Genomic DNA, 26,538 nt, shown 5'->3' on the forward strand with positions numbered 1-26,538 from the left:
CCTGCTTTTATCACCCTATTTTATAGTTGAGGAACCTGAGGCCTAGTGCGGATAATTAACTTGTCCAGGGTCATGTATGGAAACAAGCTTCAAATCCAAGCAATCAGGCTTCAGAGCCTGCATATAACTATGGTGCTATTTTGCCCCTTAAAATGCCACTTGGTTCTCTCCACAATATGGCAGTTTCCTTCTCTAAGGCTGGCAGGTGAATCTTTCTCACTTCCAATCTCTTCCTTTAGGAAGGATCCAGTCCTTTTTATGGGCTCACCTGCTTAGGCCTACCCAGGATAATCCCTCTTTCGATTAATTCAGTGGCAAGTTATTTAGGACCTTAATTACATCTGAAAAATCCCTTCACCTTTGTCATATGATGTAACCTAATCACCGGAGTGAATTCAGTCATGTTCAGACTCACTCATGATCAAGGGGGAGAGATTGTATAAGGTGTGGACAAGGGGTAAGAAGCTTGGGGACAACCTTAGAATTCTGCCTGCCACGGTGACCAGAGTCACCTACAGAGTTGCGATGGATTCAGCCTTCTGATTATACTTGGGGTCATCTGGGCATGATTAATTAGAATGTCAGTCATTTGAGTATGTGGATTGGAAACCACTCCAATCCAAATCACTTCCATTTCAACTTCTCCCAAAGTTGACCACAGCTGCTGTGGAACTAAACTGCAAGACTACACACTGAGCAGTTGCTTTGGCAACCAACACATATTCTACCCCATTTGAACGCTAGTTAAAATGGTCCTTACAATGGCATTGCTAAACAGAATTGAAACTAAAATGTTACAGCATGTCAAAATCCCAGACTTGGCGGAAACTCAAAGAGAATGATTATCTGAAGAGCCAGCGCAAGCTTTTGTACTGTATATAAGTTCACAATCTAGACTCATTATAAATTATTATTCAAAAGGGTGCATGCCTTCTATCACCATTATTGGTTTACTAACCAGTACCTTATATATATAGCAGGTATGCAGCAGGTATTTGTTGAACTAAATCAAAGTTGCCTTTTCAGAATGGCTATTTATTATGTATCTTAACTGGTGCATACAAAATTTGAATTTCCATGACCCTCCGTTTCCCCAAACCTGCTTTTAAACAGTCTGTTAAAAGTATAAAAACCATCACATGCCTTTTTATCCAGCTAATTATATTACTGACCAAAATGACCACTGTACCCTTAGAAATCATGTTTATTTGTCAAGCAGTAGGTGATATAATTAAACACAGTATTGTTCACAAGAGTGAACAGCTTACTTTTAGTTATCCAGATGCAAAAAAAAAAAAAAAAAAAAATCGCCCAATAGCTCCGCAGTGAATTGCTTGCTGAAGGTGTTTCATCCTCATGGTGCATAAGAGTAATCCCATGCACAGAAAAAATCCAAGGAAAGCATTGTTATCCTTTGAGGCAACAATGATTGCCCATTGGTCTTGTCAGTCCAGTTCCCAGGACCAATATTTGCCACACTATGTTCTACAGAATATAAGTTCCTTCAGGTGTTAATAAGGGTCCTGACAAAAAGGTTACTGACCAAAATGTTGGGAAATGTAGCACACTTTGCCCTCCCTTCAAGGAACCACAGTGTACATTAGCAGTTGAAAAACTTTCAGCAGTCATGAAGACAGGTGTTTAAGCCAGCATTTTCCAAATTAATTTGACCACTGACACTACCTTTTCCTCCTGGTGACTCTGCGGATCACCTAATACTATGTCAAGAAAATAATGTTCCTGGGATACATTTAGAGGAATGCTCTCTGAATTAACAGGGCATTTGATAACAGTGGTTATACTCATTTCCTCTAGGGACAGTTCAAATTGTGGTGGGTAATTTGGGGAGTAAATACTGACTGAGAACTTATGATGTGTAAGACATGGCACAATATCTCTTTTTAACCTTCAATTATTACTGTAAGAGAGGTAATCTGACTCCTCTTTTACAGATGCAGGTGTTAGAGTTAAAGGAATGTCCACTATTAATATTCACTTCTTTGTACAGAAAAACAAAACTGCTGATGATACAAGTTTACCTAAAAAGTACAGCTTTCATGAAAGTGTTCTACAGAGGTTCTGCAGAGGTCCTTGGAGGAAAATTAAGAGTCTGCTCATGTCCCTAAGTGAGATTTTGAATATCATATGCAGAGATGCATCAATATTTTTATTAGTTAAGGACACTGAGATTGGGAACGAAGAATGAGGTTTGAGGTGGATGCCAGACCCAAGTACCCTCAGCCTTCTGGAATGAGATGGTCACCCCCAGCTGAAAAGAAATGGGTCCGTGGGTGGCAGTGCTCTGAGTCTATCACTTAGATACTTGCTGGATATGTGCCTGCTTGTGAGATTCTTTTAAAATTAATTTTTGTTGGAGTATAGTTGCTTTAGAGTGTGTTAGTTTCTACTGCACAGCAAAATGAATCAGCCATACATATACATATATCCCCTCCCTTTTGGACTTCCTTCCCATTCATGTCACCACAGTGCATTGAGTAGAGTTCCCTGTGCTATACTGTATGTTCTCATTAATTATCTGTTTTATACATAGTATCAATAGTGTGTATGTGTCAATCCCCATCTCCCAATTCCTCCACCCCAACCCCCTTTTCCCCCTTGGTATCCATACATTTGTTCTCTATGTATGTGTCGCCTGCTTGTGAGATTTTGATTGAAATTGTGCCTACTTGATTTTTCTCTATAAAATAAAGTTCTCAACCAGTCTTTGACACATGCATCAGCAATAGTTGATAAATAGTTTAAAGGTTTTATTTCCCTGAAATGTGCTATAAGTAGAACAATTTACAGAAATAAGTTTTTAGGGAAAAAAACCCCTATAGCTAGCTGATTGAGGACTCCAATATATAATGATATTCTATATTTGAGGACTGTCTTCTCAGTACTATATTTTACATGTTTTTTTGGAAAAATCGCTCTTGTGCTATAACCTGCTGGAGTGATTTTTGAAGAATAATGTGAATAAAAGATGGTTTGTTGAGATTCAGGATTTTATTCGTTTCAGTTAGTAGGGAGAGCAATATTAATATGTCTTAAAATTGCAAAATAAGAAAAACAGGGTACATTTATTTTTTCCATGCGTATGATGTATTGAGTCTTTCTACTTCTTAAGTGTTTCTCAGTTTCAACCATCATGCAAGGCACTGAATCAAGATGGACTTTTAAATAACACACTGTGGTGTTAACCAAATACCATTACTATGGAAAGTGATGAAGAGTACTTTAGCTGAATTACTTGTAACCAGAAATGCCCCAGATGCAAGCTTGTTGCATACTTTCTTCAGGCAAATGCCTCAGTCACCTTGTCATTGAATAACTTTGCACCTTAACTCCACACTAATATATCCTGTTCCAGTCAGCTGTGTAAACAACTAAGCACAGAAGGAAAACCCTACAGAACACACTTCACTGCACTCTGGCCATTCTTCCTATCAAGCAGGAATGTATACTATTTTAGGATATTTGCATTTGTATATATAGTGTACTCATATACATGAAGTCTCTACTAGTTTTCTATAAAGATTTGTGTCTTCGGAAATCCACTGGTCATCTAGGTGACAGGCTGTATGGTTTTCTCCCATGTCATGATGAGGTATGTGTGTATGTATGTGTGTAGCTCAGTGAGGTGGTTCTTATTCATGGCTTATTCATGGCTGCTCATTAAAATTCCCCAGGAACTTAAAAAAAAAAAACCCGCAACCTGGGTATTAACAGAACAATTAAATCAGGATGTCTGTAGGTGGCGTAAGGTTATAGTTATTTACTTCGCTATCTATTTATTTTAAACTTTTATTATGGAACACCTTTAACATATATAAAAAGTGGGAAAATTATATAATGAACCCACAGGATAATGCACCCAGCTTCTACTAAATCATTGCTAAACCTGTTTCGTCTTCACTCCAGTCAACCTCTCTTTCACTATCTATCAATAGTTCATTCCTTCTTATTTTCTCTCTCTATTTTCTATCTGTTCCCTACTAATAGAAATCTTGAACTTTACTAGTAACTTCTTCCTTCCTCCCTTCCTTAGCATGTATTTGAAATAATATAACTTCACTCTCAAATAGTATTAAAAGGCAATCAATAAGCTTATGCTCCTTTTCATATATGTCCGTTTTTGTTCCCCCATTTTATTATAGAAATTGAAACATCACATATGATACTTTTCCCATTGTAGCTATCACTTTATCTTAGTTCTAGGGATGAATGTATATTTAATATCTATCTACTGCCAGATATTACATCAGTGTTTCTCTAGTCATTTTGGTTGTCCAAAGATTTTAGTAGAAAAGGTGGTATTCTCTGTTTTTGTGAGGGTTGTTTTAGCTGTTGTTTTCTTGTTTGTTTTGACAGGTTAGTAATAGTTGTGCCCTTCTTACTTGAAGTTATGTTTGTCTAGATAATACACAGTGGTTCACATTTTCTTTTCCATAATTATTTTACATGTGTTCCTTCACTTTCTTCTGACATAAAGTCAAAATGTCTGATGACAACCTGATTTACTTTTTCTTACAGATGACTTAGGGGACTGGGGCACACTTGATACCTATAGGACTGTTTTTTTCTTTAAAGTACAATTATTTTACTAGAATACATCATGGCTGTCCTGTGATGACTTTCCCATATATGTGGCACACCTTTTCAATATGAAATTTCAATCATTTTTATTTATCCATTTTTTAATTTTAGGGAAGTGATCGGTAGATTTTAGTACTTATTTATTTATTTATTTTCTTTGCTTTGGTTTTCTCCAGGGACTCCTATAGCAGTATGTCAAATCTTCTTTGTTTATCTTCTACAGCTGTCTCTTCCTCAAGAATATTTTGAATCTTTTTCTGTATTTTTTTTAATTTTAAAACTTTCCTCCTTTCCACTTTCTGTTTCTCTTAAGACATTGTCAATTGTGTTCATTTGCTTTTGAATGTTTTCAATTTTAGTCTTCATTTCTAAAATGATATTTTCTTCTATTCCATGTTCATTCCTGAGTTTTGTCCCCTATCCTTTCATAGCTTCCACTTTCCAATAACCTCATTTCTATGTGTTTCTAATTCTCTTTTATGCTGTTCTTTCATAGCTTCTATCACTTCCTTAAAAACATTTTCACTTTTTTCTCTAAAATATCAAGGTAGAGTTTTGCGGATATATGTTTCTAGACAGTCTTATTGTATTCTGCTCCTTACTTATTTTTTTTAATAGTAACTTTGTATGGAACTTAACAACACTTTCTCTTTTGCTTATGTTTAGAGAATGTCTCCCTATATTTAGACAGGAAGGGTAATACAGAATAGCTTTTCTAGAGTCAGACCTTTAGAACTACCCTTTCTGTTGATTTCATAAAATGATATTTTTAAAAAAGAAGCAGCATAGTAAGTAGTTCCTGAGATCTGACTCATTTGTACCCTTCCTCCACTTTCATCTGGATTTTCTTTTTCCTTTGTTCTGTTGTAGCTGTCCTGCTCAATTAGTATTCTCCTCAAGGTGGGCTTGAGGAGAATACTCTTGCATGGGAGCTTCCTTTTATCCATTTTGGGAATTCAGGGCTCATATAGCTCATGCCACATCTAATCTTACAGTGGTCCCCACCCGCACATTCATATGATGCGAGGAAAAGCCCCCTAGTTTCTGCAGCTGCTTCCAGATTGGCATCACACTTTTTAGTGAGTGTTTTGGCATTTTGGGGCTCTCTGGTTGTCAGAGCCATTAGAAGCTGCTTTGCCTTCTTTCTCTTTCTCCCCCACACATGTGGATAACGTGTGTATATTTGCCATTGCTGGTTTTCCTCACTTTCTTACTCATATTTTTGGGTTCCTGTATACTCCTAGTTTTGTTGTAGCTGTTACTTGTGGGTGTTTAGATTTGTTCTTTCAGATTTGGTTGGGGCGGGGGGGGATTGATTTAATAATCAATTATCCCACTGCCTCCCCAAGTCCTTGATATTTCTGTTTTATTAGTTTCCCTGGTGATTATAAAGAGGAGCCAGAGTTGAGAAGATCTGAATTCTTGTTCTACCTCCATCACTTTCTGGCAATGTCACTTTTTAAAGTCAAATAAACTATGTGAACTTCATTTTTTTTAATAAATAAGATGATCACAATAGTACCTGTGCTGTCTTCCTCATAAAATTGGTGTATTATACAAGATTCATATATGCAAAAATTCTTTGAAAATGTAAAATTCTATACAGTCTGTACATTAGTAGTTCATTCTTAAATAAATACCAAAAGCAGCAGCAACCATGCCTTTGATCCACATACATTGTACTGTACAGGCATTGCAGTAGTAAGGGCAGTACTTATGTTTCTTACTAAAGGAACCTGAACTCTTATGTTATTTTGAGACACTGTTCCTTCTTGGTCCAGAATGGTGGTTCTCAAGGTCTGCCTTGTGTTTGGGAGCTCCGGAGAGAGCTGGAGGTGGAGATTCCTAGGTTCTGATTCAGCCAGCACTGCTTTCCTCTTTTTGTGTTTTATATTGTTCTCCTACACATGATTGTGTATGTAAGAGAGTTCTTCAACAATGACAACAACAACATATTGTTTTGGAAGTCCTGGATTTGGTAATTCCTAATTTAGGCACACACTATGAAGCAAAATTTTATTTCCCCTTCAATTGCCTGGAACTCTATGCATTTTCTATCAAACACAATACACGCCAGCTCATCTTTAAGCTATCGGTAAAAATATACTGAACCCCCAGTCGACCCACACTACATGCTTATAATACTAGCCTGAGAACACTGTGCTGTTTGCCCTGGTGACTAAGAGTTATATGGTGCTGAAGAGAGAAGGGGATTTTTTTTTTCTTACCAATTCCTGATACCCTGACAATTTCAGGCAAATTTTGGAAATAGTTAAGTTTTAATTTTCCATCAATCTACCTTTCTCTCTGCACTCCACTCCAGCACCCTCAAGCCCTTTTCCTTCTGGCCTCTAATAACTTCAAGGCTATGCCTTTGAACCATTTCAACTGAGAAGCAGAACAAAAGTTTGGGCCTCTAGAGTGATTTGGTGACCTCCCTGGCCATAAACTATAGTCTCCTTTTCACGAAGAAGCTGATCTTTGTCAGCCATTAGAAAACTGATATAATTAAACCAATTCACACTAGTGAATGACTGATGGCCCATAACCACTCCACAGCTATTAATATTTTTAAAATAGGATGCTTGGATTACTAATTAGGGAATTTTAAACACTTGCTACAAAAATGGGGAAAAAAAGCAAAATGTCAGGCCATATCAAAGATGGATTTTGCACAGATGGGCTAATAAGTGGGTAGCTGGGTTAGGAGCACTGCAAAGCATGCAAACTATGCTCTTTATATTTCCAGAAAGTGCCACAATGCAGAAGGTGCCCTTGGAGCTGAGTCACTCAGGGGCCCTTACGAGGGTAAATCCATTACACACTTTCTTGCTTTTTACCATGATGCACCTCACAGGTTTTGAATTGGGGCTGCCTCTAGACATGCTTGGACTCTAAAGCAGGTCTGCGGCAGAGACTGCCAGTTGCCTACCCCAACATCCATCCTCTCCTTCTTCCTTAATTAATAGAACTCTGCTATGTTGAGGATGGTAGTGTGTCTAGCCAGAAGCTTATATTTCCCGGAATTCCTTGTCCATAGATTATAGGCATATGTCTAAGATCTGGCCACTGAGCTGGAAGCAATGTGTTGTGTGAATTTTCCATAAACACACTTTGAAAGGGAGGGGATGCCCCTTTGTCTTTGCTCCCTTTCCTTTGCCTACTGGCTGGAACTTGGACCTGATCACTGGAGAGGTAGGAACCATTTAGAAAGATAAGAGCCAGGGTCCTTGATAGCAGTGTGAAGCTGAAATAACAACTCTGGTCTACCCATATGTGGACTGCTTTTACTTGAGAGAGAAGTAAACTTCTGTCTTGTTTAATCCTCTGTTTTGCAAGTCTCCATTACTAATAGCCAAGCCTATTGCTATTTCAAGCCCCTAATTCACAATTTAACTACAGCCAGCGCAGTTTTTCCATGTCATTTATAAACAAAACAACTTAAATTCTGTCCTAAAATGTACAGGTTTCAGTTTAAGAATATTTATTCTACCAAGAAATTAACTTTTCGAAGTCATCAGACCTTAGAAATTCTTTCTAGTTCATATCTGAATTACAACAGGGACTCCTGTGCTTAACCCATTGCTTCTCAATCTTCAATATGCATATGAATCATATGAGAATCTTGACAAAATCTAGATTCTGACTCAGAAGGTCTGGGGTGGAGCCTGAGATTCTGCATTTCTGACAAGCTCCAAGTGATACTGATGCTACTGCTGATCAGCACTTTAGATGGTGGGCATCAAATCACTTAGGGTGTCTTTAAGTGTGCAACTCTCTTTCTCTGTCCCTTTCCCCTCATCAGAGTTTCTGGAGGTGGGCATCAGAAAGCTAGCTGTATGATGAAGAGACATCATGTAAAATTTTTATAAACACACAACTTTGAAAGTCATTGATATGGCACATGCATTGTTAGTTGTAAATTTCAAGCAGTACAATAGATATTAATGCAGGCTGGGAAATGAATTTGTTTCTCTTTTTAAGAAGCAATAGTAAATCTCTTTCCTTCTAATTTGGAAAAGATAATCTCTGTTTTTAACCCAGAGTGTACAGAAATAGCCAGGTTTTAAAACTTTCATCATATTTCTTGTCCATGGAGAAATAGAAAAAAAATTCCAGATCAGAGATTCTTTTTGTTTTTGAAATATTGTTCAAGTGTCTGATTGGGAGTAAAGGGGGCTGAAAAACATTCTTTAGGTCAAATTATGCACTCTTACCTTGAAGAGCTATTTGGATTAAAACAGAATCAAAGAGACCTCTGCTATTTTTGATCTTAGAGTGGGTCAGATTTTTTTCAGAATTACATTCTTTATAGAAATTGTGGTCTTTGGGCTATCTCTATGGCCAAATATCAAGCTCTTGAATAGGGGAATGAAATATGTATTTTCAAGGTGAAGTAAAAAATTATAGCAATCCTATGTATTAACTCAGGCAAAAAATTTTCTGGAAACATTCAGAAATTCTAAGAGAAATGTTTCTTTCTTGGTTTTTAGTAATTTGTAGGCTTAAACCTGTGTTTTTGTATGTAAACCCCAGTCATGTATAATTATGAATTTCTACAGTTAAGTATTTTCTTTCTGTGTAATTTTTTTCTTTTTATTCTTTCCCCAAAGAAGTATCATTTCTAAAAATCTCCTTTGATTTTAGTTTTAAAATAGATTTTTGATAATGAATTCCCTTTGATTTGATTGAGACTTTATGTATAGTAATTCTATTTCTTTTTTTCACTTCTCCTTTCTCATCATTGTTTCATTAATTGAGGTTTCTTGTTGTTGTTTTCCCACTAGTTTTCTCCCTCTGTTTGGAAGTATATGCTCCATTTTATTCTTTAAGTTATTACTCTAGCTATTTTAACATGCATGTTTATGAAAGTCTAAAGTTAACCGATATTTCTACCTTCTTCCAGATTAAGATAAGACTTCTAGAATTTTTAAACTATGATCTTCATCCTTACTACTTATATGCAATTGTTGTTCAGTGTTTTATGTTTTCCCTGAATATTGTTTCTCCTGGATAATTACCGTTGCAGTTGTTGAGGTTGAATCAATCACCAATGGCCACTGATTTAATAAATCATGCCTATGTAATGAAGCCTCCATAATAACCAAAAGAATAGGATTTGAATAGCTTCCAGGCTGGTGAACATGTATTGGTGCTGGGGGCTTGGTAACATGCCTGGAGAGAGCACAGAAACTATGTGCACATTTCCCCATACCTTGCCCTGTGAACCACTTCCATCTGGCTGCTCCTGAGTCATATTTGTTTATAATAAACCACTAATCTAGTAATTAAATTGCTTTCCTGAGATCTGTGAGTCATTCTAGCAAATGATTGAATTCAAGGATGGGGTGGTGGGAAACCGCAGTTTATAGCCAGTGAGTCAGAAGCACAGGTACAATAATAATCTGGAGTTGTGATTGGTATCTGGAGTTGGGGGAGCAGTTTTGTGGGATTGAGCCCTTAACTTGTGGGATCTGACACTATCTCCAGGTAGATAATGTCAGAATTGAGTTAAATTGTAGGACACTCAGCTGGTGTCCAGAGAACCAGAAAGTTGCTTCATGTGGAAATACCAGAACACACATCTGGTAGCCAGAAGTTAAGCGTGTGTGTTATGTGTAGAGAAGAAACACAGGAGTTTTCCCGTGTTCAATTTAAATCTCAATCAGGATTATAATTTTAAAGGATAGGATTTATTATAGTCAAACAACTATGTATTAAAGTTATTCATTGTTTAGAATGTGAGCATAGGCATATTTTAGATTTAAAAACTCAAAAGTCTCTGGGAAAATGAAAGTTTATATGTATATGATAAATAATAGCAATTATCATGTGTGATTCAATACATATTTGACTACTCTGCCCTGGTGAATCTTGGATGTGTTCAATAAATTGTTTCTGAATGTATGAATGAGTTGATGTTCATAAGTCATAGTCAAAGAAAGAAATGATATGTTAGAGACTGTATATGTGTGTGTGTGTGTGCACAACTGTGCAAAGTAGGGTAGAAGAGTCATTGCTTCTCCTTTAGATTCAAAGAACTGATAGTCATATAGGGACTAGTCTGTCTTTTTTATTGATTGGCCATGCAATCAGCTGGTCAAAACTCCCACCATCTAGGCTATCAGACAAAGCAGGCTTGATATTAAGTCACCTTCCAGGATTCTAACTTGCCTCACACTGTCCAAATTACTGATAAAACCTAGAGTGAGGGTCTCAGCACTGAGTGTTTTCTTAATGGATGTGAAACATAGTAGAGACAATTAACAGCAACAATAGAAGCTAACATTCAGTGAACACTTACTATTTGATAGGTGGGTATTCTTTAAGGGCTTTACTGGTGTTAGCTCATCCCTCAATAATCTTACAAGTTATATGCACTTATTAGCTCTATTTCATAACTGGCTCAGAGAGGTTAAGAAATTTGCCTCAGATCACACAACTGGTAGGTTGGAGAACTTAGATTCTAACCTGGACATTTTGACATCAGGGCAGTGTTCTTACTCCCTACCAGATGCTTACTGCCTGCATCTTAACTCAGAAGAATCAAGACTGAAGAGTTTGAACCACATTGAGCAGTAGCCTTCTTCACTCTAGGTCAGTAGTTCTCAACTGGAAGCAGTTTTACCCCTCAGAGGAAATTTGGAAATGTCTGGAGACATCTTTGATTGTCAGTACTTGGAGTAGAGTGAATCTACTGGCATCTACTGAGTAGAGGGAAGGGATGCTGCTAAACATCCTACAATACATAGGAATGACCCTTCACAACAAATCATTATTCAGTCTAAATTGGCATTATGCAAAGTTAGAGCAATTCTGCTTTTGGTTAGTAGCTCTCAGCCTTGGCTGAAGATTAGAATGATTTGAGAAGCAACCAGACCAATTATATCAGAACCTCAGAGAGTAGGATATTTTTTAAAGCTCCCTAGGTGATTCCAATATACAGTCAAGTAGAGATCCACTTCCCTAGGGAAATTTGTGCTTTTGAACGTAAGGCGCTCACAAATTCTAATTGTGCCTCCGTCTCCATTGATTACGCAGGTGGTTGGTGAGAGAGGCAGGAGTTTCACTTCAGCAGTTTTGATTTTTGAGAACTTTTCTATCTTCTCTAAGGAAACAGGAGAGGAAGGAATCTGAAGAACAAAACTGAATAGGTGCTCATTCTCTATAGAGGCTGCTCTAAAATTGTATCATTTATTTTGTACTGAAATCTTGATTAACCAGTCCTGGCCAAACCTGATTAAGACTAAGTCCTTGATCTTGATGTCAGTTTGTAAGACTAAGACCTTGCAGGAGGTGAGAGGCTTACGTATTAATATGTGCATGGTAGTGGTAAAGGGATTACTGTAGCCAGAAGGTAGGGAAGCTGAGAATGATAATTCCAGGTGTCTCTCATCTTGTGAAGGCACAGCTTTAGGCAGGGAACTTGAAGGAGGACTTTTGACAGGGAGGTTGGCAGCAGAGCCTTATTGTCTGGGGTCTATACTTTGAGAAGAGTACATGTCCAGATGTGAGCTCTTGAGTGATAGCCACAATGACTCTGCCTACTTCATATTCACCAGGATCTAGGAGGGGGCAGAGATCAAATTTCTGATATGAATTTAAGAGAGCAAACCAGATCACCTAAGCCAAATTATATAAACATTTAGATGTTTTTTGTTTTTAATATTTTAAGATCCCTAAACATTTAATAAAATGAACTTTACTGTTCTAGGTTTGACCCAGCTGTGCTAAGGGATCTTAAGAGAGAAGATTTCCATGCTTGAATCAGAATATTGAAGGATGAGCAGCACTTTCTAAGAATTGCATTGGGGGGCTGGTAACAGTCCCCCATAAAATATTTCCCAAAGAAACTGAATGCTTCAGTTAGGACTACACCATCCAGACCTTCCCCTGTATCTGGAGGTTCCCCGTTTTAAGACTAAGATTTGTGGTGTGTGTTTTATTTATTTATTTTCAAATTTAACTTATTCCGGAAGAAATACAGCATGATCAACCCTTTGATTTTAGCTTGTAAGATCCATTTAGGGCTCCTTACCTTCAAAAATGTAAGATAATGTTTGTTTTGTTTTAAACTACCAAGTTTATGGTAATTTATTGCAACAGCCATAGGAAACTCAAACGGTAATAATGCCTCTCTTCCTGGTAGAGTGGGTCCACTCCTTTCTGACCCTTGCCCATTCATCACAGTAATCTCTGCTGTTATTATTAATAAGACATATGAACACAGGAAGTGTGACTGTCAAAAGGAAGTAAGAACAAATGAGTGAGCATGATATAGTCTCATCAAACATTTTCCAAATTAAATTGTGAAGAATTAACTGCTAGAAGATATTTTTCATATCTGTAATAGTCAATTACATGAAAAGTACCTAAAGATATACAGAAAATTTTGCAGAATGTATTATATGCAGTTATACATGTAATTTAATACATTTAGAACAATAAAATTTCATGTAAATATGACTGAAAATTCCAGCTTGTACGTGGGGGAAGAAAATATTTTAAGGCCTGAATTATCCAATGAAACCATAATTTGTAAGTTGCCATTTTGTAATGCCTGGGTACAACCTTGATTTAAAATTCTGTAACTACTCAAATTTTTTCAGATGTAGATTTTCTCTATTTTTCCATAGGCAGGAAAATGGCATTTACTTTTGATTACTACTTTGGAGAAGAAAAGCATTTTGGTTCTTTCATTTTGTGAATTTATATTCCAGTGTCAGAAATAACATTCAGGGATTTGGAGTCCAGAATATCAGCCAAAGAACAGTATTTGCTGGATGAAATTAAAGGTGATTTTTCTCTGGTAGGGATAGAGAATACATGGTATATGCAGGTAAGACAAAGAAACTGTGTGAGTTAGTGGGTGTTGGTAAAGGAAAAACAGTTGGGAAAATAGACTAGAGTAGCTTATAAGTGACCCCAAAGTATGACAATTCTGCGGACAGTTTCATGGGTGATAGCATAGCCAATGTAGAGATAAGCAAGCTTAATGATATATTTGAGATTTTGTTTGTCATATATATATATACAGACATACATATATATATCTTTAAAGTTATGTATCAAAGTGACTATATTGTTTTCAAACTCCTACCTCTCACAATTTTAACTAGAAAATAGAGAAGGCTCAAAATGTGTTAATAATGAGTTTAAAGATATAATTCATTATTGAATGATTATGGGACTTGTAATTTTTTAAATTATCCATTCTCTAACTTTTAGTGGTTCTCAAATTTTAATGTGTGTAAAAGCATTACCCAGGGAGCTTGTTTAACTGGCTCTGATTAGGTGTGTTTGGGGGAGAGGCCCTGGAATTTTAATTTTAATAAGTGATTTTGCAGTGGCTGATGTACAAACTGCACAGGAACAAGCACAAGGCTGCCCACATCCACCCCATGGACATTCACCTGAAGTTGGGATATAAAACTTGTTGATTGGCAACAGAGAGTGGGGTCCCCACACCAGCAACATGGACATCACCAGGAAGCTTGTGATAAATGTAGAAACTCAGCTCCATTCCAGACCCACTGAAACAGAATCTTTATTTTAATAAGATCCTGGGATTTGGGGGTGGTAGTGGGATGATTTACAAGCACATTAAAGTTTGAGAAGCAATGTTCTCCTGGAAATCAGCCTCTATAACAGTGGTTCTTAATCAGTGGAGTGCCTCCAAGTCCTCTAAGGTGCTCTGAAAAATTACCCCGGTTCCACATCAGACCCACTGACCCTTCAGTGATACAGGGTCAGGAAATAGCTTTTTAAAAGAGATCCAAAGGTGACTCTGATACACACCACTGGTTAAAACCAATTGCTCTTTAGGGCTTGTCTGGCAACTCAGAACCTTTGGGATGACAGAAATCACACCAGATCACTCTCAGATCTCAGTTTTGCTTTGCAGTGTGACAGCCTAAAATTCAGAGCTGACATTTTTATTACCTCTTATAGCCTCTGTTCTTTTTAGCTTCCTTGTCCTAGTTGTCACACCGGGAGAACTCAAGGAAGTCAGCGAGTTTTCATCTCTGTCTTGTGTCCTCAGAGGATGGCTGATTTATTCCCAAGTTCTCCTGCCTTTTAATTTTATTTTTTCAGTTGAAGTCTATACTAGTGTAGGTCAGACAATTCATAATTCACTCTGAGACTGTGGAAAGGACTCTGAGGTCCTCATTTTCCTCAGGAATTGAGCAGTAGTTTGTTAAAACTCCAGAGCTGTAAGTTCTCACTTTAACTGTGGTTCTCATAAATATGAAGAAATAATGAAACTTTATTAAAGGACAATCTAGGCATGAATCTTTATTTCATCTAATGGGCCTTGTAGTAAAGTAACTTTTAAGACATTCTGATGCAATTTTTAACTCAGTCATTTATGGGGTAGATAGTTTATTTTATTTTATAATTGGAAGGGGCCATAAAGTACAGCCTTAGTTCAGATTGTTCTTAAGGACATACCAATAGATCCTTTGTAGATGGGCTCTGAACCAGTCGAGAACAATCAGATACTTGGTGGTCTGTGGCTAAAGCATCACCTGCTACTTTTCCTGGATTCAGGAAGGGATAAGGCAGCTGGTCTGATTGCTTGTGGAAGTTCTGGTGGCGGAGTTCTTTAGGAATTTCTCTAGCTTGCTTTGTGTTCAGTCCAAACACCAATGCAGCAGCAGAAAACCCTCTTTTCGACTTGTCAGTCAGTCAACATAAGAATAGACTATGTCTCAAGAGGAACTATGGGGTGAGTTTTTTCTTCTACTGCTTGAATTCAGCACCTTGGAGAAGGTCCTTCTTTTTGTGGGCACAGTGCTGTCACAGAGACTCCTTGTGGCCCAAGCCTTTCACCTGGCCTGCATTTTGAAATGGGACCATGCTTAAGTAAAATGGTTGCTTTCCATGATAAAGCATTTTTGGGCCAAGGAAGCTATTCTTATACCTTTTTAAGTAATCCCTGCTTTGCCCTATCTATTCGGCCATTACTTTCTCTGTGCAAAGAAAACTCACAGTTGAGAGGACATTTACTTCAAGCTGAGGAGTATTAGAGAATACTACTTCTGCTAGATGGTTTCTCTCCAAAGGAAAAGGCCTAATTTGATAAGTGAGAGAATAATATCCATTGTGCCATCTTGCCATTGAGGGAAGCCTATTTGCCTTGAAAATAAGAAATATCTTTCTCAGCAGGCAGTGCTTTTCTTTAAGGATTTTATAACAAAGATAAAAATTGTGATTGGCAAAGTAGTAAACATTTAACACACTTTTAATGTTATATAATAAGCACAAGAACATGCAAGTAGTAAGGGAACATATTCTTATATGCTGCATTGATTGTCTATTAGCATTTAGCATGAAAAGTAGTCCTCACACATGGCTAGTTATGAGGATGAAGTGAGTTGAAGGAAGGAAATGGGAATCAGGATGAGGATCCTGACTTCATAACCAGGGTAGGGATGGAGGCTCGTCCTCCGTGAAACTTCACAATGTACTTTTCACAGGAGTAAGCCTCATGTACATTTTAGTCAGATTGGAAGATCACTAGTGATTTTGTCCTCATGAAGAAGCACCTTGATTTTCTGAAGCAGTTGTTCAGCAAATTATACTCAGCAGTCTTCTAGTTTCATTCACTTGGACTGTGATTGTGTCACATTATAGTAATTTTTATCAAAGGGTGGACTGACCTGGTACAACATTTTGTGGCAAACGCATCGCTGAATTACTCCTTCCATGGCCACTTTGTGAACAAAGGAAAAAAGAGGAATGCAAGGAGAATTTTGTCATTTTCTAATTTAACATTAGATCATCTTTTGGGCTTATGGAGTGTGCAGCAGACTTAGAGAAACAGGTTACGGATCTCTCTTCATGGTTCAGCAGTGCCAGGCCCCTTACTGCTGAGAGGAGGCATGCCTTCTGTCCCACCTCACAGATTCTCTATGGCCATCTTGGAAAACTCCTGACCCATTGCTTCTTGCACCATGGTGACCGACAAGGGGCTCCTTTTAGTAATTCTACTTTCTCACAAGACCATTAAAGGACAAACAAGAATTACTACTCTAAAAAATATTATTTCTAATTTCTGTCTTTGATTCTAATCCTTATTTAGGGGTATAGGCCTTTTCTGTCTGTGTAACCCAGAGTGAGTAGAAAGGCAGAAGAAAGGTGGTATAGTGGAAAGGGAGGGTTTAAAGAGTTAAACATTTAAGTTTGACTAGTTCCCCAACCCATACCTAATAACTGGGAAAAACTCAGAACACAATCAAGGGGGGCATGTCTTACTGTTCATGACAGCATCCCTAGTATAGAACACATGTCTGCCATATGACCCTCTGCAAAGATGTGTCGATTACTGGACTAATTGGAAGATCACCTGAGATACTGTAAGTGAAAGCAAAGACAGACTCAGTGAATGCTGTGTGCTTTTCTCTGCTCTGCTGGTGTGTGGGTGGTAAAAATCATCACTTTCTGTAAATGTGTGTCAGCCATGCAGTGCCTGTGCTCAAAAATGCCAGGATCGGAGGAGCTTCAAGATGGCGGAAGAGTAAGACGTGGAGATCACCTTCCTCCCCACAAATACATCAGAAATACATCTACATGTGGAACAGCTCCTACAGAACACCTACTGAACGCTGGCAGACGACCTCAGACCTCCCAAAAGGCAAGAAACTGCCCACGTACATGGGTAGGGCAAAAGAAAAAAGAAAAAACAGAGACAAAGAATAGGGACGGGACCTGCACCAGTGGGAGTGAGCTGTGAAGGAGGAAAGATTTCCACAAACTAGGAAGCCCCTTCGTGGGCGGAGACGGGGGTGGCGGGGCGGGGGGAGCTTCGGAGCCACAGAGGAGAGCATAGCAACAGGGGTGTGGAGGGCAAAGCGGAGAGATTCCTGCACAGAGGCTCGGTGCCGACCAGCACTCACCAACCCGAGAGGCTTGTCTGCTCACCCACTGGGGCGGGCGGGGCCTGGGAGCTGAGGCTCGGGCTTCTCTCGAAGCGCAGGGGAAGGACTGGGTTTGGCTGCGTGATCACAGCCTGAAGAGGTTAGTGCGCCACGGCTAGCCGGGAGGGAGTCCGGGGAAAAGTCTGGAGCTGCCGAAGAGACAAGAGACTTTTCTTGCCTCTCTGTTTCCTGGTGCGCGAGGACGGGATTCAGAGCGCCGCTTAAAGAAGCTCCAGAGACGGGCGCAAGCCGCGGCTAACAGAGCGGACCCCAGAGCCGGGCATGAGACGTTAAGGCTGCTGCTGCCGCCACCAAGAAGCCTGTGTGCGAGCACAGGTCACTATCCACACCCCTCTTCCGGGGAGCCTGTGCAGCCCGCCACTGCCAGGGTCCCATGATCCAGGGACAACTTTCCCGGGAGAACACACGGCGCCCTCAGGCTGGTGCAACGTCACGCTGGCCTCTGCCGTCGCAGGCTCGCCCCGCACTCTGTGCCCCTCCCTCCCCCCGGCCTGAGTGAGCCAGAGCCGCTGAATCAGCTGCTCCTTTAACACCATCTTGTCTGAGCGAACAACAGACGCCCTCCGGCGACCTCCACGCAGAGGCAGGGCCAAATCCAAAGCTGAGCCCTGAGAGCTGTGCGAACAAAGAAGAGAAAGGGAACTCTCTCCCAGCAGCCTCAGGAGCAGCGGATTAAAGCTCCACAATGAACTTGATGTACCCTGCATCTGTGGAATACCTGAAAAGACAAAGAATCATCCCAAATTGAGGAGGTGGACTTCGGGGGAAACAATATAGATACTTTTTGCCCTTTTTCTGTGAGTGTGTATGTGTATGCTTCTGTGTGTGATTTTGTCTGTATAGCTTTGCTTTTACCAGTTTTCATGGGGTTCTTTCTGTCCTTTTTTTTTTTTTTAGTATAGTTTTTAGCGCTTGTTATCACTGGTGGATTTGCTTTTTGGTTTGGTTGTTCTTTCTTTCTTTTTATTACTTAAATTTTTTTAAAATTATTTTTTATTTTAATAACTTTATTTTTCTTTCTTTCTCTTTCTTTCTTTCTTTCTTTCTTTCTTTCTTTCTTTCTTTCTTTCTCTGTTTCTTTCTTTCCCTTCCTCCCTCCCTCACTCCCTCCCTCCCCCCTTTTATTCTGAGCCGTGTGGATGACAGGCTCTTGGTGCTCCAGCTCTTGGTGCTCCAGCCAGATGTCAGGGCTGTGCCTCTGAGGTGAGAGAGCCAAGTTCAAGACATTGGGCCACAAGATACCTCCCAGCTCCATGTAATATCAAATGGTGAAAATCTCCCAGAGATCTCCAGCTCAATGCCAAGACCCAGCTCCACTCAAGGACCAGCAAGCTACAGTGCTGGACACCCTATGCCAAACAACTAACAAGACAGGAACACAACACCACCCATTAGCAGAGAGGCTGCCTAAAATCATAATAAGGCCACAGAGACCCCAAAACACACCACCAGACGTGGACCTGCCCACCAGAAAGACAAGATCCAGCCTCATCCACCAGAACACAGGCACTACTCCCCTCCACCAGGAAGCCTGCACAACCCACTGAACAAACCTTAGCCACTGGGGGCAGACACCAAAAACAACGGGAACTACGAACCTGCAGCCTGTGAAAAGGAGACCCCAAAGACAGTAAGATAAGCAAAATGAGAAGACGGAGAAACACACAGCAGATGAAGGAGCAAGGTAAAAACCCACCAGACCAAATAAATGAAGAGGAAATAGGCAGTCTACCTGAAAAAAAATTCAGAGTAATGATAGTAAAGATGATCCAAAGTCTTGGAAATAGAATGGAGAAAATACAGGAAATGTGTAACAAGGACCCAGAAGAACTAAAGAGCAAATAAACAGTGATGAACAACACAATAAATGAAATTAAAAATTCTCTAGAAGGGATCAATAGCAGAATAACTGAGGCAGAAAAACGGATAAGTGACCTGGAAGATAAAATAGTGGAAGTAACTACTGCAGAGCAGAATAAAAAAAAAAGAATGAAAATAATCGAGGACAGTCACACAGACCTCTGGGACAACATTAAACGCACCAACATTCAAATTATAGAGGTCCCAAAAGAAGAAGATAAAAAGAAAGGGACTGAGAAAATATTTGAAGAGATTACAGTTTAAAACTTCCCTAATATGGGAAAGGAAATAGTGAATCAAGTCCAGGAAGCACAGAGAGTCCCAAACAGGATAAATCCAAGGAGAAACACGCCAAGACACATATTAATCAAACTATCAAAAATTAAATACAAACAAAAAATATTAAAAGCAGCAAGGGAAAAACAACAAGTAACATACAAGAGAGTCCCCATAAGGTTAACAGCTGATCTTTCAGCAGAAACTCTCCAAGCCAGAAGGGAATGGCCGGACTTATTTAAAGTGATGAAGGGGAAAAGCCTACAACCAAGATTACTCTACCTAGCAAGGATCTCATTCAGTTTGACAGAGAAATTAAAACCTTTACAGACAAGCAAAAGCTGAGAGAATTCAGCACCAAACCAGCTTTACAACAAATGCTAAAGGAACTTATCTAGGCAGGAAACACAAGAGAAGGAAAATCCCTACAATAACAAACCCAAAACAATTAAGAAAATGGTAATAGGGCTTCTCTGGTGATGTGGTGGTTGAGGGTCCGTCTGCCTGCCAATGCAGGGGACACGGGTTTGTGCCCCAGTCTGGGAGGATCCCACATGCCGCGGAGTGGCTGGGCCCATGAGCCATGGCCGCTGAGCCTGCGCATCCAGAGCCTGTGCTCCGCAACGGGAGAGGCCACAACAGTGACAGACCCATGTACCACAAAAAAAAAAAAAGAAAATGATAATAGGAAAATACATATCGATGATTACCTTAAATGTAAATGAATTAAATTCTCCAACCAAAATATATAGACTGGCTGAATGGATATAAAAGTAAGACTTGTATATATGCTGTCTACAAGAGGCTCACTTCAGACCTAGGGACACATACAAATTGAAAGTGAAGGGAAGGAAAAAGATATTCCATGTACATGGAAATCAAAGGAAAGCTGGAATAGCAATTCTCATATCAGACAAAATAGACTTTAAAACAAAGACTATTACAATAGACAAAGAAGGACACTACATAATGATCAAGGGATCAATCCAAGAAGAAGATATAATAATTGTAAATATTATTGCACCCAACATAGGAGCACGTCAATACATAAAGCAAAACAACAGTAACACAATCATAGTAGGGGACTTTAACACCCCACTTTCACCAATGGACAGGTCATCCAAAAGGAAAATAAATAAGGAAACACAAGCTTTAAATGATACATAAAACAAGATGGACTTAATTGATATTTATAGGACATTCCATCCAAAACAACACAATACACTTTCTTCTCAAGTGCTCATGGAACATTCTCCAGGATAGATCATATCTTGGCTCACAAATCAAGCCTTGGGAAATTTAAGTAAATTAAAGTCATATCAAGCATCTTTTCCTACCACAATGCCATGAGACTAGATACTAGATACAGGAAAAAAAATCTAAAAATACAAACACATGGAGGCTAAACAATACACTACTTAATAACCAAGATATCGCTGAAGAAATCAAAGAGGAAATCAAAAAATACCTAGAATCAAATGACAATGAAAACACGATGACCCAAACCTATGGGATGCAGCAAAAGCAGTTCTAAGAGGGAAGTTTATAGCAATACTATCCTACCCTAAGAAACAAGAAACATCTCAAATAAACAACCTAACCTTACACCTAAGGCAATTAGAGAAAGAAGAACAAAAAACCCCCAAAGTTAGCAGAAGGAAAGAAATTGTAAAGATCAGATCAGAAATAAATGAAAAAGAAATGAAAGAAATGATAGCAAAGGCCAGTAAAACTAGTAGCTGGTTCTTTGAGAAGATAAACAAAATTGATAAACCATTAGCCAGACTCATCAAGAAGAAAAGGGAGAACACTCAAATCAATAGAATTAGAAATGAAAAAGGAGAAGTAACAATGGACACCGCAGAAATACAAAGCATCATAAGAGACTACTACCAGCAACTATATGAAAATAAAATGGACAACCTGGAAGAAATGTACAAATTCTTAGAAATGCACAATCTTCAGAGACTGAACCAGGAAGAAATAGAAAATATGAACAGAGCAATCACAAGCACTGAAATTGAAACTGTGATTAAAAATCTTCCAACAAACAAAAGCCCAGGACCAGATGGCTTCACAGGAAAATTCTTGCCAACATTTAGAGAAGAGCTAACACCTATCCTTCTCAAACTCTTCCAAGATATATCAGAGGGAGGAACACTCCCAAACTCATTCTATGAGGCCACCATCACTCTGATACCAAAACCAGACAAAGATGTCACAAAGAAAGAAAACTACAGGACCATATCACTGATGAACATAGATGCAAAAATCCTCAACAAAATACTGGCAAACAGAATCCAACAGCACATTAAAAGGATCATACACCATGATCAAGTGGGGTTTATCCCAGGAATGCAAGGATTCTTCAGTATACCCAAATCAATCAATGTGATACACCATATTAACAAATTGAAGGAGAAAAACCATATGATCATCTCAGTAGATGCAGAGAAAGCTTTCGACAAAATTCAACACCCATTTATGATAAAAACCCTCCAGAAAGTAGGCAAAGAGGGAACTTACCTCAACATAATAAAGGGCATATATGACTAACCCACAGCCAATATCGTCCTCAATGGTGAAAAACTGAAACCATTTCCACTAAGATAAGGAACAAGACAAGGTTACCCACTCTCACCACTATTATTCAACATACTTTTGGAAGTTATTGCCACAGCAATCAGAGAAGAAAAAGAAATAAAAGGAATCCAAATCGGAAAAGAAGAAGTAAAGTTGTCACTGTTTGCAGATGACATGATACTATACATAGAGAATTCTAAAGATGCTACCAGAAATCTGCTACAGCTAATCAATGAATTTGGTAAAGTAGCAGGATATAAAATTAATGCACAGAAATCTCTTGCATTCCTATAGACTAACGATGAAAAATCTGAAAGTGAAATTAAGAAAACACTCCCATTTACCATTTCAACATAAAGAATAAAATACCTAGGAATAAACCTGACGAAGGAGACAAAAGACCTGTATGCAGAAAATTATAAGACACTGATGAAAGTAATTAAAGATGATACAAATAGTTGGAGAGACATACCATATTCTTGGATTGGAAGAATCAACATTCTGAAAATGACTCTATTACCCAAAGCAACCTACAGATTCAATGCAATCCCTATCAAACCACCACTGGCATTTTTCACAGAACTGGAACAAAAGATTTCACAAGTTTTATGAAAACACAAAAGATTCTGAATAGCCAAAGCAATCTTGAGAAAGAAAAACAGCTGGAGGAATCAGGCTCCCTGACTTCAGACTATAATACAAAGCTACAGTAATCAAGACAGTAGGTTACTGGCACAAAAACAGAAATATAGATCAATGGAAGAGGAGGGAAAGCCCAGAGATAAACCCAGACACATATGGTCACCTTATCTTTCATAAAGGAGGCAAGAATATACAGTGGAGAAAAGCCAGCCTCTTCAATAAGTGCTACTGGGAAAACTGGACAGCTACATGTAAAAGAATGAAATTAGAACACTCCCTAACACTATATACAATAATAAACTCAAAATGGATTAAAGACCTAAATGTATGGCCAGACACTATAAAACTCTTAGAGGAAAACATAGGCAGAACACTCTATGACATAAATCACAGCAAGATCCTTTTTGACCCACTTCCCTGAGAAATGGAAATTAAAAACAAAGTATACAAATGGGACCTAATGAAACTTAAAAGCTTTTGCATAGCAAAGGAAACCATAAACAAGATGAAAAGACAACCCTCAGAATGGGAGAAAATATTTGCAAATGAAGCAATTGACAAAGGATTAATCTCCAAAATTTACAAGCAGCTCATGCAGCTCAATATCAAAAAAACAAACAACCCAATCCAAAAATGGGCAGAAGACCTAAATAGACATTTCTCCAAAGAAGATATACAGATTGCCAACAAACACATGAAAGAATGCTCAACATCACTAATCAGTAGAGAAATGCAAATCAAAACTACAGTGAGATATCATCTCACACCAGTCAGAATGGCCATCATCAAAAAATCTAGAAACAATAAATGCTGGAGAGGGTGTGGAGAAAAGAGAACCCTCCTGCACTGTTGGTGGGAATGTAAATTGATACAGCCACTATGGAGAACAGTATGGAGGTTCCTTTGCCATATGGCCCAGTAATCCTACTATTGGGCAAATATACCCTGAGAAAACCATAATTCAAAAAGAGTCGTGTACCACAATGTTCATTGCAGCTGTATTTACAATAGCCCGGAGATGGAAACAACCTAAGTGTCCATGATCGGATGAATGGATAAAGAAGATGTGGCACATATATACAATGGAATATTACTCAGCCATAATAAGAAACGAAATTGAGTTATTTGTAGTGAGGTGGATGGACCTAGAGTCTGTCATACAGAGTTAAATAATTTAGAAAGAGAAAAACAAATACTTTATGCTAACACATATATGTGGAATCTAAGAAAAAAAAAAAAGATCATGAAGAACCTAGGGGCAAGATAGGAATAAATGCGCAGACCTACTAGAGAATGGACTTGAGGATATGGGGACGGTGAAATGTAAGGTGGGACAAAGTGATAGAGTGGCATGGTCATATATACACTACCAAATGTAAAATAGATTGCTAGTGGGAAGCAGCCGCATAGCACAGGGAGATCAGCTCGGTGCTTTGTGACCACCTAGAGGGGTGGCATAGGGAGGGTGGGAGGGAGGGAGATGCAAGAGGGAAGAGATATGGGGATACATGTATATGCATAACTGATTCACTTTGTTATAAAGCAGAAACTAACACACCATTGTAAAGCAATTATACTTCAATAAAGATGTTTAAAAAATGCCAGGATCAATTCATTTAATAGCTGGGGGTCCAATCTGTAAACATTGGTATAGATGATCTTATTTACAAAGCAGAAATAGAGACACAGATGTAGAGAACAAACGTATGGATACCAAGGCGGAAAGTGGATAGCGTGTGTGGGATGAATTGGGATATTGGGATTGACATATATACACTATTGATACTATGTATAAAGTAGATAACTAATGAGGATCTACTGTATAGTACAGGAAACTATACTCAGTGCTCTGTGGTGACCTAAATGAGAAGGAAATTAAAAAATGAGGGTATATATGTATACATATAGCTGATTCAATTTGCTGTACAGTATAAACTAACACAATATTGTAAAGCAACTATACTCCAATAAAACAAAAATAGCTAGGCGTACAGGAGACAAAGTCCAACAGGATTTGTGGAAGAGATGGCAAAGCCAGGTTTTCTTTCCCTTTATTTTCTCTTCATGTTAACCTTTATGATTCCTTACCTAACCTTAATTTATAATGACATTTTCTGGGAGGAGACAACTTTAAGCAACTTTACAGATACAAAAAAAAAAAAAATAGGGAAAAGGAAAGCACATATAGCTGATTAGTTTGCCTCTTTCTGCTCACTACCCTTTTATCATTTTTCTGTTTTTGAGCTGACAGGGTTTCAATCTTTGCAAATCAAGTCTATTAAATGTTTAGCATTCTGACTGGCTAAACCCAGCAGTAGTGGTTACTAGCTGTTCTTCTGCTGTTACTTAGCAATTATTGAAAACTTATTAAGTACACAGAATGAGGCTAATTAATGCATATAATACACAAATAAAAATTGGCATTGTAGAAGCACTAAGCAGTATTCTGTAAAGGGTATTGCTAATCTGGATTTCTCCATTCTGGGACAAGAATTTTGTCTACAATGGTCTCCCTATCAAAATTACAGAGTTTCTTTAATTAGAACTTTAGGGAGGCAGAAAAACCATTAGTTGGTAGTGACTTAATGCATTGGTTGTGAGTAAATGAAAATAGTACATAATGAACTTAAGCTATCATTTATATTCGGTACTGTGATATATTGGGACTTGATATAAACTTCTAATTTCTCCTCTCTACCAGCTTGATGAAGACTTTTAGTCCTCTTTAACCTGTCCAGTATTGCAGAGAGGATGGACTTTAGATCTGATTCCATAGACATATGGGGATACCGCCCCAGGTCTTATGCCTGAGCCATTCTGGGTTGAACTCTTATTTCAAAGTCCTTGCTTTTATTTTCTGCTTATGCATGGGCTCAAGCTTTATTTGCTTAACTTTATGACCTTAATTAAGCTCTACAAAATGCTTATTATTAATTTTTTATTCAACTGAAATGGGCTATTCTTGGTCTTTTTGCATGAAGCTGTATTTTCCATTACCATGATTTTAGTTACTTCCAAATCCTGCAAATCTCTCTTCTGAGCGTCAAACCTCCATGTTCAAATGCCTACTGGGATGTTCCATACATCATTCACTCGGCATGATTAAAAGTGAGATTATTTTCAACTCCCTCCTACTCCCAGATTGTTCAAATCCAGACTTTTCCATTTCCTGGTATGGGACTTAGGCAGGTTACTCAGCCTTTCTGTGTCTCAGTTTCTTCGTCTATAAAAGGGAATAAGAAAAACAATTATCTCATAGACTTAAGGAAAATAAATAAATTAATATGTGTGCCTTTACATAATAAACACTATATAAACATTAGTTATTGTTATTTTTAAAAGTATTAGTCCCTTGGTGCTCTCTAACTTTGGAAATGGTACAACATTCACCCAATGGCTCAAGCAGAAAACCTCAATTTGCATCATCCTCAATTTCTCCCTCACCTCCCCCAAAGATTGAGTTCTTTGGCTACTACTTCTTACATCTCTCTTGAATCTTCCCTCTTTTCTCTAACCCCAGTGCCATTGCATAATCCTGTATTACTGCAGTAGCCTCCTAGCTAGCATTTTACTGCTTATAATACCTTCTTCATTCCACCTCTCTACACTAAATACATAACTATATTTTAAAAATGCA

This window comes from Leucopleurus acutus, assembly GCF_964270905.1.
Source record: "Leucopleurus acutus genome assembly, chromosome: 12".
Taxonomy (NCBI): Eukaryota; Metazoa; Chordata; class Mammalia; order Artiodactyla; family Delphinidae; genus Leucopleurus; species Leucopleurus acutus.